A 21,155-nucleotide genomic window follows, 5' to 3' on the forward strand; every position below is an offset into this window, starting at 1 on the left:
TACATGTGTGTTTTCAAATTTTCAGTCACAATGCATTCTCTGTTGATTCTGTGTTCTGGTTTTTTCTTGGGAAGTATGTGATCATTTCGGGTTTTTTTAATTTTATGTTTAATACCTTTTAAAGTCTCTCCTACAAAACTGGGTTGGAAGCTACATAATCTCTTGAGTATTGTATGTCTGGGAAGGATTTTAATTCTTCATCACTGATGAAACTGAGCTTGACTGGATAGAAAATTCTCGATTGTCTTTGAGGATCTTAAATATTGGAATCCACTCCCTTTTAGCTTGTAGTGTTTCTGCCAATAGGTCTGCTGCTATTCTGATTGGTTTTCCCTAGCAGGTAGTCTGACCTTTCTCTCTGCTGCCTTTAGGATTTTCCCTTTTGTGACTATTTTGTGTAGGTGAATTACTATACACCTACACCTACTAGGGGTTGGTCTTCTCAATTGATGTCTTTTGGGATACTCTGTATCTCTTGTGTTTGGATGATCACATCACTGGTGAGATGAGGATAGTTTTCTTGGATAACCTCTTGGAATACTTGCTCCAAGTTCTTCAAGTTCTCAATTTCCTTTTCTTCTTCTGGGATACCAATCAGTCATAAGTTCAGTCCCTGTATATAACTGCCCATCTCTTGGAGGCTTTGTTTTTTCTTTCTGAGTTTTCTTTCAGTTTTTTATAGATCATGTTAGTTCCATGTTTTGGTCTTCAGGTTCTGAGATTCTTTCTTCTGATTGATTAATTCTGCTTTCCATGCTTGTCATCTTGTAATTTATTGCCCAGATGAATGTTTTTATACCCAAAATCTCTGTTACAAGTTCTTTCAGTGTAGCATCTTATCTTTCTTGAGTCTTATTCAGTCTTTCCATCCATTCCCTTTTCCCTGTAATATTCTGGGGCCAGTCTTTGGTGACTTCCATTGTTTAGACTTTGTGGTCTGATTTTTCAGGCATTTTCTCTTTGTAATACTGGGAATTACCTGTGTTCCTCCATTTTTTCTCATTTGTGGCAGGTCTTTTTCTTTTGTCTTTAGTTCCATTATTTAGTGGCAGTGGGAGAGTCTTTCACTTCTGATGTTTGCTCAACCCTCTGTTGGTCCCTGATTAAGGTTCTGAATTTGTTCTACTTTCAAACAGGGTTGTGAGTAGGAAGCTTTGCTATCTCTTTGCTGTCTTTTATCGTTTTGAGAGTCAAATAAGGTGGAGGATGAGGAGCTAGGATTCAGAAAGTTCTTGGAAATCAGAATGTTCTCTGATTGTGGTATGGGGTCCCTGAGAACCACTCCCCATCACCACTCTATCTGGTAATGCAATGGCTACATGTGTGTACCCCCAGTGATCTCTTTGGAGGTCTTTTTTGTCATTTTCTGACCACATTCTTTGTCCCACTGCTGAATCAGGGTAGGGGGTGTGGTGCCTGAGACTCAGCACACATCCTGTCCCTCTGGAGTTTGTGCTTTCAGCATTCCTTCTGAGTCATGGTCAACCCCTCAGTAGTTAATCCACTGGTCCCAGAGATCAGGTTGGGTCTGTCACTCTGTGATGAGCAAGTCAGAGCACTCTCCTGCCCGGTTTTCAAGATGGTGGCAGGGTGCCTCTTTCATATTCTCCATTAAGACTCTGCCTCTGGGCTTCCTTACTGTGCTTCATCCACTGCCCTTGTTGCCAGTGTTCAGTCAAGTGCTGAAGTGATGAGGCAGAGCCTGGGTCCAGCAGTCTCTCTTAGAAGCTTCTTCCAGGATGGGCTTTGTTGTTTTTTTAAAAAATGACATTCAGTTTCTAACCCTGGGAAATGCTAGCCACAAAAGTTTTCTTGATTCCTCTTGCTACTCCTCCTTCCCATCCTCCCAATATAGCCCACTTCATATCCAAACAATGATATGCTTTTTGTTATTATACATTAGCTTGTACTCTCTACAAATTTATGTAAATTAAGTTATGAATGATATACTATTTTAATCTGGTTTTTTAAATTTAGTGTTATTATTTTGAGAGTCACTAGTATTTTATATGTAACAATTGTTCATTCCTCTTTATATTTAAGAGATATTCCATTTTATGTCTCATATTTTACTCATTCATTTATCTGTTGATGGACATCTGGGTTGTTTCCAATTTTGGACTATTGCAAATAAAGATATTATGCATATAAATATGTAGATTATGGGCTTATGTTTTGTAGGTAAATATCTAGGAGTAAAATGGCTAAGTCATATGGTAGATACATATTTAAATGTTTTTAAAATAGCCCAATTTTTTTCCAAACTGGTATTATCTTGTCATTTTACTTATCCACCAACAATATATGAGAATTCCAGTTGCTCAATATTTCAACAATTGTTCTGGTCAGTTTTTTTAATTCTAAATTTTCCAGTGTGTGTGCAATTGTTTTCCACTTTAGTTTTACTAATGATATTGAAAATCTTCATGTGCTTATTGTCCATCCACATGCTGTCTTTGGCAAAGTGTCAGTTGATCTCTTTGATTAGCAATTGTTGAAATTTCTGAGTTCTTTGTATAGTCTAGATAAAATCCTTTTCCAGATATATGACTCGAAAATATTTACCCTAGTCTTTGGCTCATATTTTTATTTTCTCAAATGTCTTTCAAAGAGGTTTTAAATTTTAATGAAGTCTAATTCATCTTTTTCTAAATATGCTTTTGGTGTCATATTTAGGAAATGTTTGTTTATCCTAAGGTCACAAAGATTTTCACTGTAATTTCTTCTAGAAAGTTTTGTCATTTAAAATATTATATTTATAATATATTTTAAGTTAGAAGGACAAACATTTGGACTTCACAGCATTTTGAATGGATTTAGAGTTTATCATACTCAGTGATCTATGACAGAAACAAAGAACAGACTACTACAGGTTCTCACTCATAAGCAGACCCTGAACAATTATACTCTTAAGAATGGAATTGGCAATAGCAGGATACTGCTGGGCTGGGGGTGAGTGAGACACAGCATCAATAGGAATGCCTGATCTCAAACCAGGCAAAGCGGGAACAAAAGGGAGGCCCAAACCCTACCTGTACAATATACACTTGTATGTCTAACCCTTAATTGTACCCTACATCTTTAAAATAAATAAATAAAGTAAATAAATAAGACAGTGACTAGTGCAGAATCACTTAGGAGAATGATTGCAGGGGGGCTAGCCCCTGCAGAGAGATTAGGAGGCCCCTTGGAAGGTGTGGCAGCATCGGCGATTATTCTGGAGAAATAAAGAGAAAGAAAGAGAAGGGGGGGAAGAAAGAGACTGGACTCTGTCTAGTGCAGAAGCCGATTTTATGGAACAAAATGTAAGCCTTTTATCCTAAAGTTTCACAGAAAAAAATCACAAGATTTTCACGTGAACACAAAGCCAGGTGGATGAGGAGCGTCCCCCACCCACTAGATGTTTTCTCAGGTGTGAGGAAGGACAAACTGCAAAATTGTCTTATTGTTCCATATGCTAGTTAATGTTCCTCAAAAGCAATGCTACTAGCATATTGTTCTAATAATCAATAACTTCTAAAGCTCAGGTGCACACAACACCTATGATGACTAACTTAAATTTTATTACCTTTCTATTCTATGCTAATACTACTTACACAATGCTACAGAAGCTCTTAATCATAGCTTAAACCAATTTCTAAAGAATGTGGCCCAAAGATCACGCTGGGCTCTACAGGATGTGGCCCAGTCCAAGGTTCATGATGGGCCACTTTTTGGAACAATAGACTACAATCTCTTAACAAAGTGGCTATTCTAAAGTCCTATATATCTATCCTAATTTCTATGAAAGTTTCTAATATGTAAAGCTGATCATCAGCAACAAAACTTCTAAAAATAAAACCCAAATATAAACTGCAAATGTACTAAGGCCAAAACCACAATAGTAGAAAATGGAGACAATGAAATTTCTAAAGTTAACTGTATTCTTATTAAACCTCAAAATATCATGATTGATCATGCTTGAATTAACATGATTCCCTGACGTTAGCATGACCTATTCTACAATACTTTCTATGAATAAAATAAATTCAATTTCTATAATAGGTAGAAAAAACCAACACTAACTGTTGCTAAATCCAGCCTAAAAGAATGTAGCCCAGTCCAAAGTATGTGCTGAGCCCTCAGGAATGCGGCCCAGCCCAAAGTTCATGCTGGGCCATTTCTGGTAACTCCAGGTAATCATCTATACCGTCTAAAGCTGAAAACCACTCTCCATAAGTATATACCATAATACAAATATACTTTAAAGTCTTATAAAGAGGCTTGTACCATATAAAAGGCTCCCAAATGTGACCTGAGTCTGAATTATATCTAATACCTAAGCCGAAACCGCAGTTTATGGGAAACAGGAAAAATGAGTTTCTAGAGCGAGCCATGCCTGTCATCATCACAGAGAATGGACATCTTTATAATGTTGATTCTTCCAATCCATAAGCATAGAATATTTTTCCACTTGTTTGTGTCATCTTTGATTTCTTTGAACAGTGTTTTGTAGTTTTCATTGTAAAGGTCTTTCACATCTCTGGTTAGGAAGATGCCAAGGTATTTCATTTCTTTTTGTGGATATTGTGAATGGATTTTTTTTTAATTTTTGTTTCTGTTTGTTTATTACTGGTGTGAAGAAATGTGATTGTCTTTTGCACATTTCTTTTATATCCTGAGTCTTTCCCATAGTCCTTTATCAGTGCAAGGAGTCTTTTGACAGATTCTCTTGGGTTTTCAAGGTACACAATCATGTCATCAGCAAAGAGAGATAACATGATTTCCTCTTTTCCTATTTGGATACCCCTGATCGCCTTCTCTTTTCTGATTGCTTTAGCTAGGACTTTCAATACTTTGTTGAACAGGAGGAGTGAGAGTGGGCATCCTTGTCTTGTTCCAGTTTTCAGTGGAAATGGTTCCAATTTTTGTCTGTTTGGGAGTATGCTAGCTGTGGGATTCTCGTAGATGATTTTGCTATTTTGAGGTATGTTCCATGTATGCTTAGGTGTTCGAGGATTTTTATCAGGAAGGGGTGCTGGATTTTATCAAAAGCTTTTTCTGCATCTAATGATACAACCATGTGGTTTTTATTCTGACGTCTGTTCATGTATTTAATTACTTTATTGTGTTGCAAATGTTGAACCAGCCTTGCATCCCAAGTCATGATGAATGATTTTTGACATGTGTTGTTGAATCCAGTTTGCTAGGATCTTGTTGAGAATTTTGGCATCTATGTTCATCAAAGATATTGGCCTATAGTTCTCTTTCTTTGTTGGGTCTTTGCCTGGCTTGGGTATCAATGTGATGTTAGTTTCATAGAATGATTTGGGGAGGATTCCATCTTTCTCAATCGCCTGGAATACTTTCAGTAGGATTGGTATCAGCTCCTCCTTAAATATCTTATAGAATTCTGCTGAAAAGCCATCTGGTCCAGGGCTTTTTTTGTAGGTAGTTTTCTTATTGCATAGTTTATTTCCTTGATTGTTATTAGTCTATTTAGGGTCTCTATTTCTTCTAATTTCAACCTAGGCAGGTTGTGTGATATCAGAAAGTCTTCGATTTCCTTAAGGTTTTCCAGTTTGTTTCCATACGCTGTACATAGTAGTCTCTAATGATCTTTTGTATTTCTTTGGGGTCAGAAGTGACTTTATCTTTTGTGTTTCTGATTGTATTTATTTGGACGTTTTCTCTTTTTTTCTTGGTCACTCTAGCTAAGGGACCATCAATCTTGTTTATCCTTTCAAAGAACCAGTTTTTTGTTTCATTGATTTTTTTGTATTATCTTTTTTTCTTCTATGTCCTGGATTTGGGTTTTTATTTAGGTGATCTGGATTCATCTGTTGCAGCTAGGGTTTTGGTGGTCTTGCATTTCCAGCTTCCTAAGGTGACTTGTTAGGCTGTTGATTTGTGATCCTTCCATTTTCTTCATGTGCATTTGTAGGGATATGAATTCCCCTCCTACTACAGCTATCATGGCGTCCCAGAGATTTTAGTAAGATGTCTCTTCATTTTCATTTGTTTCCAGGTATCTTTTCATCTCTGTTTTGATTTCATCGTTGACCCAGGAGTTGTTTAGCATCATGCTGTTTAGTGTTCATGTCTTAGTGGGTTTGGGGGGAAGCTAGTTGGTGTTGATGTTTATTTTTATTCCACTGTGGTCTGAGAAGGTGTATGACAACATTTTGATCTTTTGAAATTTGTTTATCCTTGATTTATTGCCAAGTATGTGGTTGATCTTAGAGTATGTTCCATGTGGTGCTGAGTAGAATGTATATTCTGTGTTTGTTGGGTGGAGTGTTCATAGGTATCAGTTAAGTCCATTTGGTCCAGAGTCACATTGAGGTTCCGGATCTCATTGCTGGTTTTTTGTCCTAATGAACTGTCTAGGGTTGTGAGTGGGGTATTTAAGTCCCCAGGTTATGATGGTGTAAGAGTCAAGATCTTTCTTTAGTTTTCCTAGAAGCTGCTTTATCAAAGTTGGCACTCCTATCTTGGGTGCATATATGTTTAGGATAGATATTTCTTGTTGATGGAGTGAACCTTTTATCATTATGTAGTGGCCTTCTGTATCTTTTTAATTTTTGATAGCTTAAATGGTATTTTGTCTGAAATTAGGATCATGACTCCTCCTTTCTTTTGTGTTCCATTTGCCTGTAAATTTGTTTCCCATCCTCTTACTTTGAGTCTGTGCATGTCCTTTCTAGTGAGATGGGTCTCTTGAAGGCAGTATATTGTTACCTGGTGATATTTTATCCATTTTGCCATTCTATGTCTTTTCAGTGGTTCATTTAACCCCTTCACATTCAGGCTAATTATTGAAATGTGAGAGTTGGTTCCTATCACAGAGTTCTGTAGAGTTGTTGTTCCTCTTGGTTTGTTGTCTTTCCTTTGGTTTTGGGGTTGGTTCATGTGTATTTTTTTCTTTTTCCAGTACTCTTGTGAAGAACGCTATTCTTTTTTCCTTTTCTTCTGTGTTTAGTACTTTCTTAAGTACTTCATGTAGCAGTGGTCTGGTGGCAGCGTAAGTTCTTAGGGATTGGATATCTGGGAAAGATTTTAATTCTCCCTCACTGATGAAGCTTAGCTTGGTTGGATAGGTTATTCTTGGTTGAAATAGTTTATCTTTTAGGACTTTGAAGATAGTGCTCCAACCTCTCCTAGCCTGAAGGGTTTCTGTTGATAAATGTGCTACTATTCTAATTGGTCTTCCATGGTAGGTGATCTGGCCTTTTTCTCTTGCTGCCCTTTGGATTTTTTCTTTTATACCTACTTTGTTTAGGCGAATTGAATTATTATGTGTCTTGGAGTTGGTCTTCTCATTTGTTGTCTTGCAGGGCTTCTCTGAATCTCTTGTGTGTGAATTTTTACATCACTGATAAGATGAGGGAAGTTTTCTTCAATAGTCTCATGGAATGTTTGTTTCAAGGTGGTTTCTATTTCTCTTTCTGTTTCAAGAAGGCCAATTACTCTTAGCTTCTTTCTCTTGAAGTAATCTCTCATTTCTTGAAGGTTTTGTTCTGTCTTTTTAAGCTTGTTTTCTGTGTTTTTAATGGTTTTCGTTAGTTCTATATTTTGGTCCTCAAGTTCTGAGATTCTTTCTTCTGCTTGGTTAATTCTGCTTTCCATACTCATCAGTTTGTTATTTATTTCATTCTTTATTACTTTTATCTCAGTTATCAACTCCCTCTTAGTTTTTTCTTGTCTCTCCTCAATTCTTTTTAATCTCTCCATTAATGTATTGATATCTAGGTTTGTAGTTTGAGAACAGTCATTCTGGGGACTCTTCATTGTTTGCATTCCAAGGTCAGTTTTCAGTGTCTGCCCTCTCAGGCATCTGGGAAAGACCTATATTCTTCTTTTGGTTTTTCTTCATTTGTGCATATTTTTCTCTCTCTCCCCCTTTCCTTCCCCTTCTTTAATTCTGTTTTTCAGGGAAGGTGGAGTTGCTTTTGCTTCACTTGTGCAATCCCCTACTCTTTCTTATGAGGGTCCTTTGGCTTTGTTCACTTTTGAGGCTGGAATGTGGGCTGCAGGCTGTACTTTTGCAGTTTTGAGGTTTAATTGAGGAAGAAGCTGTGATTCAGGATCTATCTGCTGATTCCAGCATCCACCAACAGGTGTGTGGACACACTAGAACCTATTTCCCACTGCCTTACAATCTGTGCAGTGGGATGTAGGTGTGATCCCTGGAACAAAAGAAGGTACAAAAGAGGAAAATAATGGAGAAAGGGGGAGTCAACAGGAAGTTAGAAAGAGAGGAGAGTCCGAGGGAAAACAAACATACATACCAACTAACAGGTGAAAAAGAGACACAAGGCCAGAGAGAAGTGCAAAAGACACACAAACAAAATTCCCTAATGCATACTGATAACCACACAAAGACAATCCAATAAAATCATGCCTTTTGATGCATTTTCCCCAACATAAACAAGTAGTCTGAGTCAAAAAGCAAACAAAAATGAGCAAAACAGAAAAAATGATCAAATCAAAAGTCAAAATAGGAAGTCAGACTAGCTCTGGAATCTTTCCTGAGTGTCTAAAGTCTCTTAGGCTCTGATCTCCAGCCTCTCCCCTTTCCTTTCATTGCAGGCAGCTAGATTTACTCACAGCTTGGGTTTGTTCTTTTAGCCTGCTTCCTGAGAGGTCTGCAATGCTGAGTTGCCTGTGTCTGATTCAGTGTAAGACAGGGAATTTGTCTCCTGTTTAGTGATGTTACATTAGAAATCGAGGTGGAGGCTGCTTGTAGGTGGGCAGGGCAATGCAAATCTCTGCCTGGAAAATGGCCAAGGTGGGCAGCTCCTCTTTCATGGATCCTTTCTCTCTGCTCGTATGGGTCCCTGGGCAATCCACTATGATGGACTGTCGTGGCGTGTGAGGCACCAGGGATCAGCTGCATAGCTGGGCACTGGATCCGGTGTGCCACCAGCAGACTGGGGTGGAAGAGGAAGCTGGAAGTTCCCAGCACCTCCTTAAGATATGCTATTCCTTTACACAAGCATGGGGTCATATGCTGGGTGCCTCAGCCAGGGTGGACCCAGAGCTCCAGAGCTCCAAAGGGCAGGTAGTGAGCAGTGAGAGTGGCCCCTCACAAGGTACTTCAGCCAGAAATGGAGTTGGTATCTCTGAGGGGCGGGTGCCTAGAGCCTCCCTGGGTGACTGGCACCTTGGCACGGAGTGAGATGATGTAGCCAGGGAGGGGGCTGAGATTCCCACGTGGTGGGTGGGGGCCACGTATAGTGAGGCAGCAGCAGCCAGGGGCCACAATATCTGGCCCTGCATGGGACTCAGAGTCCCCGGGCCTCAGACCAGTGTGGCTGGTGGTGGAGGAAGGAAAGCAAGAGTCTTTTTGGGAATTCATGTTTGGGGAATCTCACAATTCCACCTATGCCATTACCATCTTACTGGAACCTACAAAGAAATAGATTTTAAATATTGTGGGAAAATAGTGATGTAAAAATTTTTACACCAAATATATTATTTGAGTAAAGTATCTGTTGATTAGAATACACTTATTTTATTTTAAATAAATTATATTAATTTTAAATATATATATATGGTCCTATGTAGATTGTTTTTTTAATGCAGTTACCAAATAGTTTAAGCATCATAAGATCAAAGAAATTATCCTTTTTCCACTGAATTGCCCTTTACCCTTTGTCAAAAATCAATTGTTCATAGATGTGTGCTCATATATTATGAAATTTTTAGATACATATATTTCTTGACTATTTTAGTGATCTATTTGCTTATGTTTATGCCAATATCATACTGTAGGTTTTGAAGTCTTGATTTTTGGAACAAAGATAATGCCTCACATTCCAAACTATAAATTAGACAAATATGGTGTAGGGAAACCATAATATTGAATGCAAATAGAAACAAATGAACTAAACCATATTTCAAAAAAATATGTCCATATTGGAGTGAATGGATTAGAACTAACCCAAGTAATCTTTGGATACATTACTTGAATTATATACCCTTGTGCTAAAGAAAAAAAATGAAACATTTAAATATATAGTAAATTCTAATTTGTGGGCTTCTTTTTAATAGACACTTGGAATAAGAATTCTGAAACTATTTTATGTAAATTCTAAAACTGAGAAAATGAGTAAATATATTTTAGACAATGAAATAACATTTTTTACCACTAAAAAAGAGAGTTGCTCTGAAAAATCCTACAATATTTGAAAACTAAGTAACACATTTCTACATAATGCATTCATCAAGAAAAGTCAAAAGAGAAATTTGAATTTATTTTGATCCTAAGGACAACTAAGTAAACAAATAAAAAAAGCTATGTTAAAAAGTATTATTGTCCAAAAAAATCCCTTATCCTTTTTACTCTAATTTTGTTGTTATCCAGTAGGTAACTGATCTTTTTTGTTTGCATGCTTTCTGTGGGCTTTTTCTCTCAAATAGACATATGCACATACAACTATTATCCCTTCTGCCTTCTTTCATAAAAGGTAGCATACCACAGACACCTATTTGCAGCCTGCTTTTCCTAATTTGCAAAATATCCTGGAAATAACTACCTATTATTTCACAGGGATATTCCTTATTCTTTTATACAACTGAGGAGAACTTCTTCAAGTGGATGTACAAAACATTATTTACCTATAGAATTTAGTTATTTACCAATATTTTACAACTGTAAACAGTGCTGTAAAAAATCTTATTCATATATATTTTTGTATTGTTGGGGGTATAACTTCTGGGAAAATTCCTTGAACTGGAATTGACTAATCAAATGCAAATGCAAATATAGCTTTGTTCAATATTGTCAATCTCATTCCATAAATGTATCAGTTTGCTTTCCAGCAGCAATATATGAAAGTACCTATTTCTCAACATCTAGCCTGATAAATCAGAAATAGCATTTCAGTGTAGTTTTAATTAGCATTTTTTCTTGTCATGAGTGAGGTTGAATGTCTTTTAAAAATTTAAAAACAATTGCTGTGTCTTTGTTGGGTATGTGCTTGTGAATATGTGTGCATGTTTATTGTCTATTCTTCAACTAGTTTTTCAAATGATTTAGTTCCCTAAATTTTAAAGAGATCTTTATATATTAGGGATAGTAGCTCTTTGTGAAATATATATTTTAGTTTGTGCATGTTAATTTTTGGCCATAAAGTTATTTTTGTTTTTGTGTAATGGAATGCATCTGTGTTTTCTGTTATTGCACTTAGATTAATGAGTCATTGTTTAAAAGTCTTTCCTACATTAAGATCAAAGAAATATTCTGACACATTGGATTTTAATTCTTGTATGATTTTATGTTTTGTGTTCAGATCCTGTTTTATTTGGAGTTTAGACTTGTATATGGTATACAGTATATATGTGTGATTTTATTTTTACTAAATGATGGTGTTTTTCTTATAATTATATTTAATCTGCTTGTGTTATTAAAAATACTCTGGCTATTTAGAAGTAGATAAGACATTCCATCTTTTTTTATTCTCTGAAAGAGTATAATGTAATCAGCATAATCTTTTTCTGGAAAGATTGGTAGGCTTATTATTTGCTTCTTGGGCAGATTTTTAAATATCATTTAGGATTTCTTTTTTAACTTTTGGAAATTATAACTTTTGAAAATTGCTTTATTGTATAATATTTGAAATACCTTTAAACAGTGAGAGATAAGTAAGAGAAGAACTACAGTAGGTCTTTCCTTACTTCATTTTTTCAGAGCCAACTGTTCACCACCTGCATCCCCCCTCAGCAGCACTAGCACCCTCTTAAAACCAGGCTACAAAATCAGTCTCCTAAAAGTCAGAGAACTCCTTCAGTTTTCTTCTTATTATTGTGCCCTCATTAGTTTAGCATCTTGGTAGAAACTGTCAGAACACCTTACTCACTGTATCATATTTAATTTTTACAACAATCTTAAAAATGCATATAATTATTCCAACTGTAGTGAAAAGGATACCAAAGCCAAAAAAAATCAAGTGCCTTACTGAAAATAAAATGGCTCATAAGTTATAAATACATCCCCACAGTTTTTACCCTTTCCTCAATGACATAGCAAATTTATAAATAAAGTCAAGATTGCAAAAATAAAATAAAATATAAATAGATGGACAAAGTGGCTAACAAAAAGATGCACCTACAAATTCTGTTGCCATAAATTCTTTTGCATACTTTTGTGCAAATGAGTAATTAAATTACATTTCTTCACTCAACCAACAACTTTGGTGGGTAAAATTATATTCCATGCAGAACCATTTCTTTTACCTTACTGTGTCTGCCCTTTATTTGCAGGAATCTTCAAACGAAAAGACAAACTTAAATGGCCTAAGGTAAATTTAAACTTCTCAGTTCCATATTTTCACTGCAGTCTAGTCACTCTCTTGACATGAAAAATCTAAAACTTCATGGAGGCAAAGTCGAATGGAGGGGTTTTATGTGACCTTGGGTGTGTAACTTAACCTCTCAAGACTTAGATTTGCTTCTATGTAACACAAACATTCTAAGATAATAATATAGTTTAGTAAACTAAATATAAGTGCTGTCAATAAAATATATTGAGCAAATATATGTCTGAGTATTAAGTAAAACAATGCCTGCCACTTGCTCAAAGCAACAAAACTAAACAATAACAAATCCAGGATTTATTCCCAGTGTTAACACAGAATCCTCATTCTTACCAATTACATTTGAGTCTATTCTCTCAAAGTTCACAAACACATAAATATCTATACTCATGAACTTTTTACAATGAGTAACTGGAATTGGACATCAAGGTTAAGTGAACATCTTTGCATTTGAAGTTAAGCAGGGATATTAGTAATTATGATTGTAGGAGAGAATGGAATGGGTTAGGAACATATAGTCAGAAAAACATCTGACCTCATGGAAGCCCAGAGCACAAGAAATCCTTGAAAAAATCAATGGACTTGTAAAATGTGACACTTGTAAGATTTCCTACTTGAGACAGAGTAACAGGAATAGATGTGGATAAGAATAGATGTGGATAACTTATTATTTGTTATTTTTATATTTTATATTTGCAGCCCCCATGTCGAATGTATCACCCTGTGGGTCCTCTTTATGAAGTAAACTGCCCTAATATAACAGCATATGTTTGTGCTACAAATAACAAAACTTACATGAATGAGTGTTTCTTTTGCGTTGATAGGTGGTAAGTTTAAAATAAAATATCATTTTTATTCTTTACACTTTCTCACAGAAATTTCAACCCTAGACAAGGAACTGAATTTTACTGATTCATGGGACTTGTAAAAGCAGCCCCTATTGTTAACAACAGATTGAGGACAGACTATATATAGTGAAGAGAAAAGTCTTTTTTATTATTATTATAAAGATGTGAGGTACAATTCAGGGTTAGGTATACAAACATTGATTACACAGGTACCCTTGTTGATGAGGTATTCCCCTCCCTCCCCTAGCAGTTTCCCTCAACTGCCAAACCCAGCCCCCTCCCCTGACAGTTTCCCATTACTGCCAAATGCTTTCTTATAGTATTATAATTGTTCAAGGTCCACATATGAGTGAGAACATATGGTACTGTTGTTTCTGTGATAGACCACTGAGTATGATCGACTTCAAATCTATTCAAGTTGCTGCAAAGTCCATATATTTGCCCTTCTTTATGGTTGCATAATATTGCATTGTGTATTTGTACCACGTTTTCTTTATCCAGTCCAGCTTCAATGGGCAACGTGGTTGGTTCCATGTTTTTGCTATTGTGAATAGAGCTGCAAAAAAGATACCTGCAAAAGTCTTTTAAAAATTAAGTTAAAAATTCATAGGGAGAATGCCAGAACATTCAGAAGCCAGGAGATGGGGCTGTTGACATTTAAGGATGTGACCATAAAATTCTCTCCAGAGGAGTGGGAATGCCTGAATCCCCCTCAGTGAATATTGCACAGGACTGTGATGTTAGAGAACTACAGAAACCTGATTTTTCTGGGCCTTGCTGTCTCTAAACCAGACCTGATCGTGTGTCTGGAGCAAAGGAAAGAGCCCTGGGATGTGAAGAGACACAACACATTAGCCAAACCTTCAGGGTTAGGGTTAGGGTACATACGAGGATCCATACTGGTGAGAAACCCTACCAATGTGAAGAATGTGGGAAAGGTTTTTGCTCTCACAAAGGATATGCTGGACATAAGATCATCCATACTGGAGAGAAACCCTACACGTGTGAAGATTGTGACAAATCTTTTCATTAGCACTCCAGTTTTAATTGACAGCAAAGTATCGATACTGGAGAGAAACCCTACAAATGTGAAGGATGTGGAAAAGTCTTTCACTCCCCAAAGAATTTGCGGGACACATGACCATCCATACTGGAGAGAAGCCCTACAAATGTGAAGAATGTAGCAAAGCCTTTTGTTTCCATTCAAAACTTACTCAACATATCAAGGTGCATAATGAGATAAAACCCTACAAATGTGCAGAATGTGGCAAATCTTTTCACTCTCCTAAAGTATTAACTGAACATAAGACTATCCATACTGGAGAGATACCCTACAAGTGTGAAGAATGTTGCAAAGCCTTTTGAGCTCATAAAGGATTTGCTATACATATGAGGATCCATACTGGAGATAGACCTTACAAATGTGAAGAATGTGGCAAAACCTTTCGATTTCACAAAAAATTGACTGGACATATGACCACCATATAGAGAAACCCTGTAGAGAAACCCTACAAATGCAAAAAATATGGCAAAATCTCACTCTCCTTCAGGACTTGCTCAATGTGTTAAGATCCATACTGTTGAGGAACCCTACAAATGTGAAGAATGTGGCAAAGTCTTTCCCTATCATTCAGGACATGATCAACACATCAAGATCCATTCTGGACAGAAACCGTACAAATGTGAAAAATATAGCAAAGCCTTTCACTCTCACAAAAATATTGACTGGACACATGATCATCCATACTGGAAAGAAACCCCACAATTGTGAAAAATGTGTCAAAGCCTTTCACTATCCTTCAGGACTTGCTCACCATGTCAAGATCCATACTGTTGAGAAACCCTACAAATGTGAAGAATGTGGTAAATCCTTTTGCTCTCATATATGACTTGCTGGACATGTGAGAATTCATACTAAGGAGAAACCATAAAAATGAGAGAAATGTGACAAAGTCTTTAGCTCTCATTCAATACTTGACTGACATATGAGCATCCATATTTAAGGAAACCCTATAGATGAGAAGAATGGGGCAAAGTTTTTCATTGTTATTCCAAGTTTTTTCAATATCAGAGAATTTATACTCTAAATTTTCAGTATCTGTAATGACTGGAAAATCATACATCAAAATATAAACTATAAAGACATGGTGAGAAGCTTACAGATGTGAAGAGTCCATTGCCTTTACTTAAACCACAGATCTTTTGAAAGTACAAATGGAAAAGATGTCTAAAGTCTTTAATCAGCTAAAACATTATTTGATGTTAAACTGTGTGCATTGGAAAGAATCTACAAATTGAAAGAATATGAACTGATCTTTGTTAAAAAATATATGCCATTGGAAACACTAGTGTATTTAGACTAAAAACTTTACAGATGCAATATATATGGAAACTTGTTTAATGAAAAGTCAAGTTGAAATAAACATCAGATATCATATGGCATTAAAATATAAGTTTTTTTAGGGAAGAATATGTATATTGCATATATGCTTTTGTTTTCGCTTTGACAGAATTAAGTGAAGAAAACTGTTCACACATAGATCACACTATCAAAATAACAGCAACACTGGAATGCTTGTAATCTGTTTTTGCTAGCGAGCATACAGTGAACATTGGAGTGCTTATTTAGGCTATGTAAACTTAAATTGTTATAATGAACAGAATTGTTTATAAAGCATTAACAGTCGTCCACACAATAAATTGCTATGTTGCCAAAAAATTTAGTTAATACTCAAAGTTGACTTATTTTAAAAGAAAGAGGCTTACATAATATTTTGGAGAATTGTACAGAGATTGTAATAAGTATAGTAAGTATAGTAAGTAGTCTATAGATTATATTCCAGTGATGAATAAAAATTCAGTTGTTTATCACTATTTTTGCATAATTCATCAATGAACTTATAAATTGCACCCAACTGAGTTTCTGGTAGATATAAATAGACATAGATACAGATGCAACTATAAGTATTGACAAAAACATACACATAGAAACAAATATGGAGACACATATGAGTAACAAAGTGATTGTGTGGTATTACATGGATAAATAATTGACAGTCAACTTTTTGTATTTCTTTTGACTTCCAAATAAATCCAGTAGAAAATTTAGATTACAAATTACTGATGTTCCTTGTGTCATAGTTTAGCTCTATTTGAAATTGTTTTTACAAATAAGCCTTATGTCTTGTTAATGGCTCTTCTATGACATGTGAGATCTCTCATGGTGGGGATCCCCAAGACTCTCCCCAGGTTCAGTGATTCACTAGGACTCATAAAACCCAGAAAAACTGATATACTTGTTGTTACTGTTTATTACAATTAAAAGATGCAAATTAAAAACAGCAGAATCAAAAGATGCATAGGGTAGAGTCCAGGAGAGATCAGGCACAACCTTCCAACTGTCTTCTCCCAGTGGAGTAAAATAGGCAATAACTAATTCTCCCAAACACTATGGGTGACAACACGTATGAAGTCTTGTTTATCAAGGAAGCCCACAAAGTCTTGGTGTTCAGGCTGTATATGAGGGATCAGTCAATTGGGCATATTATGCATGCATGGCTGATCTTAAATATTCCATCTCCTGCTTCCCACCCTCACTGATGTAAAACTGAGACAGAGTGGTTCAGGCCCCTAGGCAAATGAAAGCAAATATCTACCATAAATTACATGGTCAGCGTAAGCTATCCAGTAGACCCAAGTCCTAGTTATACAAACATCCTGGGAAGGATATTGTGAGGGCTTATAGGCTATCTCCTAGGAGCTGGTTTTGTTTCCAGTTGCAGGTTCTTAGGCTCTCATGTGATAGAAATGTGTGAGAGACCAAGAAGAGACCCAGAAAAGGCATTACTGGGGGTTTTTGACTGACAAAGAAGACAACAAAGAAGGAAGAGTTCTCTGACTGGCTTTTGGAAGGTTGTTGTCCAGGGCATTTTATTAGATAAGGGGAGGGATGTAAGTCAAAACAAAGGTATGTCAACATAATTAGAAAGGGGTTTCAATCAGGCAAGCATAGTGTACATACATAATTCTTCATATGTTGCTTGTACAAAAAAATGGTGGAGAAGTCCTGACTGGTGTGGGGATTTTAATACTAAAATGAAGCAAGTGTTACAATCAGGGACTCTCTGGTTCTTGTATGCATGCAGGTGTAGAAGCCAGGAAGCTATCATTTTTAGCAAGATTTATGGTGATACATTATTTATCTTAAAAGATATTTCATGGTAGTTAAAGTATGTGAGGGAAGTCAAATTCTAGCTCTGCTCTGTCTCAGTTTGAACACCTCAAGCCTGCTTCTTTTCCTTCTTACCTTCCTTCCTTACCTTTTTTCCTTCCTTGGGCTTACAGGTCATCTCCCAGTACCTGATAATAATTCCTGATGTAGTAATTCCTTCCTTTCTTCCTCCCTTCTTCTTTTCCTTTTTTTTTTCTTTTTATCTTGTATCTCTTACAGATATACTGTGACCACTCTAGCTGTTATTTCTCAATCTAAAATTAAATGAAAAGCTTCTGTCAGGCAAAAGAACAAATAATGGTTTGATAACATTGTGGCCAATATGAGCACAGTTCATATCAAATATATCTTATTCTGGAACAGAAAATTGATGTCAATGGCAGGAGTAGTGCAGTAACATGTATATTTGCTTAATTCTCCATGTGATTCACATGGACAAACTTCATTTTCATGCTATTTCTATATCTTGGAGCAAAAGAACAGCCTTGATGCTCTTTTGGGTGATGAGAATGTTACTGATCACAGATTCTTATACTCTCATGTAATAGTAATTGACAAGAAGCCAAACAGATTCCCAGACAAGGCTTTATTGGAGGCTTTCACAAGGGAGACAGCTCAAGGGGAAGAGTTCTATGGCCTGCTCTTAAATAAGTCTGGCCAGGGTCTTGTATTAGATAAAGGGAGGAGTATAATGTCAAAGGAAAGGTATATTTGCTTCATTAGCAAGGACCTCTAACCACACAAGAGTAGTGTAGACACATACTTCACACATTGTGTGTACAAAAATGGTGAATAAGCCCTACCTGGAGTGGGTATTTTAGTATTATAATAAAGCCAACACTTAGACACTGTCTTGTCCCTTGTGCATATGTGGGAGAAGGGTTATCACCCCAAGCAACATTTATAGTGAAATATTGTTTATTTTCAAAAATGTTTTCAAGACTGTGGTCTGTAGGATGACTCCACCTGAAGTGTTATTGCAAAATGTGGTGGTTAAAGCATGTGAGAAAGGCTGAGTCTTAACCCTGCTCTGTCTCAAGAGGAAGTGAGTAATTCCTCAGTCTCTACTCTTGAGGCAGTATTTTTAAGAAAATCCCTGGCAAATTGGACTCACGGTCCTGAAAAATACTCACCATTTGTGAACCATCCAAAATTTTTGAAAATTATTGCAAAACTTGGTCAGTTTTTGTCACTAAACTTATGGGTTCCCTCATACCTACTCAGTCTAGGACTCTAATAATAGATACTAAAAAAGTAGAGAGTTACATAAAACAAAATTAGAATCATAAGACACTTGCTGTCTCATTTGGCAGAAAGAATTTATGCATAGAAAAGTTGATGTGAACAGAAAGCAGCTTAGAATATGTTGAACCAAAATCAAGTTTTAATAAGTATTGAAATAGCAGATAGTATTTCAAAAGAATGTAAACCTACAAATATAAATTTTAAGCATTATAGTGATAATAAGAAAGGCTTTCATATGCAATAACCTAGCAATAGTTGCCTAGTAGTAGATCCTCATTCAAATGGCAATCAAGTGTTGTAGATAGCTGTTGTCCCACCTGTCTCCTCTGTGGTGGGGGAGGCTCACATAACTTTATATTACTCACTTGGCTCCGAGTATTTATGTTTGCAATGCCTGAACCAGGTGAGTAAATCAGAGCTATATCAAGAGTGAGCCTGCTTATGAGGGTTAGGTTAGGGGGTCTTGAGAAGGAGGAAAATGTTAAAGAATTTTCAAATTTCTAGTTCTTTCAGAAATTACCACACTGTCTTCCAAAAAGGTTGCACTAGTTTGCATTCCCACCAGCAGTGTAGAAGTGTACCTTTTTCTCTGTATCCTTGCCAGCATCTGTTGTTGTTTGATTTATTAATGATGGCCATTCTTACTGGATGTTATCTCAATGTGGTTTTGATTTGAATTTCTCTGATGATTAGTGAGGCTGAGCACTTTTTCATGTGTCTGTTGGCTGCCCATATATCTTCCATTAAGAAGTGTCTATTCTTGTACCACATGACTCAGAAATTCTCCCACTGGGAATACACTCAGAAGAACTCAAATCATTCTACAAAAAGATACCTGTACACATATGCTTTTTGCAGCTCTATTCACAATAGCAAAAACATGGAACCAACCATATTGCCTATTGAATCTGGACTGGATTTTTTAAAATGTGGTACATATACACAATGGAATATTATGCAGTCATAAAGAAGGACAAACATAAGGATTTTGCAGCAGCTTGGATGGATTTAAAGTCTATCGTGCTCAGTGATCTATCACAGAAAAAAAGAACAGAGTACCATATGTTCTCACTCATAAGTGGACCTTGAACAATTATCATAATACTATAAGAAAGGGATTGACAGTAGTGGGAAACTGTCAGGGGAGGGGAAGTTAAGATTGGCACTTGAGGGAGACTGCTAGGGGAAGGAGGGGCACACAATCAACAAGGGTATCTGCATAATCAACATTTGTATACCTAACCCTGAATTGTACCCCATATCTTTTTAATAAAAAAGAATAAATACACAGTTTTTAATTTAAAAAAAATATTTTCAAATTAACAGGCAACACAAAAGAAAATGAAATGGTCAATCTACATAGTGCTAACTTAGGGAAAACATCTGGAATTAAGAAAGTGTGCAGTGCCTTTAGAAAAATAATATAAAGATTATGCCAAAAGGAATGTTATGTATTCAGAGAATAGTAATATGTAAAAATGGAAAGTTAAGCAGAGACTAGTCTTTTGCAAAACATAAATACCAGAGTGAGGAGACTAGACCATAGTCTGGGAAGTGTGAATATAGTAAAACTTTTGGGCAAAAAAGGTTATGTATAGCACTAATGATGTGGTTATCTTTTACCTGTAGACTAAAAAATATAAGCCTGGTATTGCTATGATGAATGGAAAGATGTTGATATGGGGATAAGTTAGGAGATTAAAAAAAGTATGTGAACAACTACATAGGAAACCTTAAATAATAAAGACATAGAGAAGGAATATACAAACTTTGGTAGTGACAGACAGGAATGAAAAAAAGATGGATGTAAAGGACACTGTAAAAATAGCTCTTCTTCCAAAATCTCATTTAAAAGATAAGGAAAAGTACATTCAAGAGCAATGTTCACTTTTCTTATGACACTAATCTTTTTTTTTTAATCTTCTCTTCAGGGATTTTGGTCGTCATATTAAATTTATAAAATATGGAAAGTGTTTTTAATGAGTAATTGAATGCCTATGCTTGCTGATTATTCTCACAACTTCTGAAAAGTATTTCCTTTGGAATTTGAAGATGGAAATGAAATAACATACCCTTTGCTGTACCCAAATTTGCAACAAAATGAGAAAAATCAAAGGAAATAAACAAATGGAGAACCAAATATCACATTTATTACAAATAAATTAAATAATAAAAAAGCTGATAGATAGTCATTTCTATGTCTTAATTTTTTGTTGTTGTTGTTTATTTTTGTTTTGTTTTGTTTTGTTTTTGAGTTGGCATCTCACTCTGTTGCCCATACTGGAGTGCAGTGGCCACTCCTGGCCACCGCAACCTCAACCTGCTGGGCTCCAGCTATCCTTCCGCCTCGGCCTTCCAAGTAACTGGAACTACAGGCACACGCTACCATGCCCGGCTAATTTTTTTTATTTATTGTAGAGATGAGGTCTCACCAAGTTGTCCAGGCGGGTCTCGAACCCGCGGGCTCAGGCAATCCACTCACCTCAGTCTCCCAAAGCACAGGGATTACAGGCTGAGCCACCAATCCCAGCT

General features: G+C 36.2%; 1 pseudogene; it reads left to right on the forward strand.

The window, feature by feature from the left end:
• Nucleotides 1-14,784: 14,784 nt before the first annotated feature.
• The window catches only part of LOC103254722, a 75,738-nt pseudogene continuing 69,367 nt past the window's right edge, over nucleotides 14,785-21,155 (forward strand).

Source organism: Carlito syrichta, unplaced genomic scaffold (genome assembly GCF_000164805.1).
Source record: "Carlito syrichta isolate Samal-C Ts95f unplaced genomic scaffold, Tarsius_syrichta-2.0.1 Scaffold287386, whole genome shotgun sequence".
Lineage (NCBI taxonomy): Eukaryota > Metazoa > Chordata > Mammalia > Primates > Tarsiidae > Carlito > Carlito syrichta.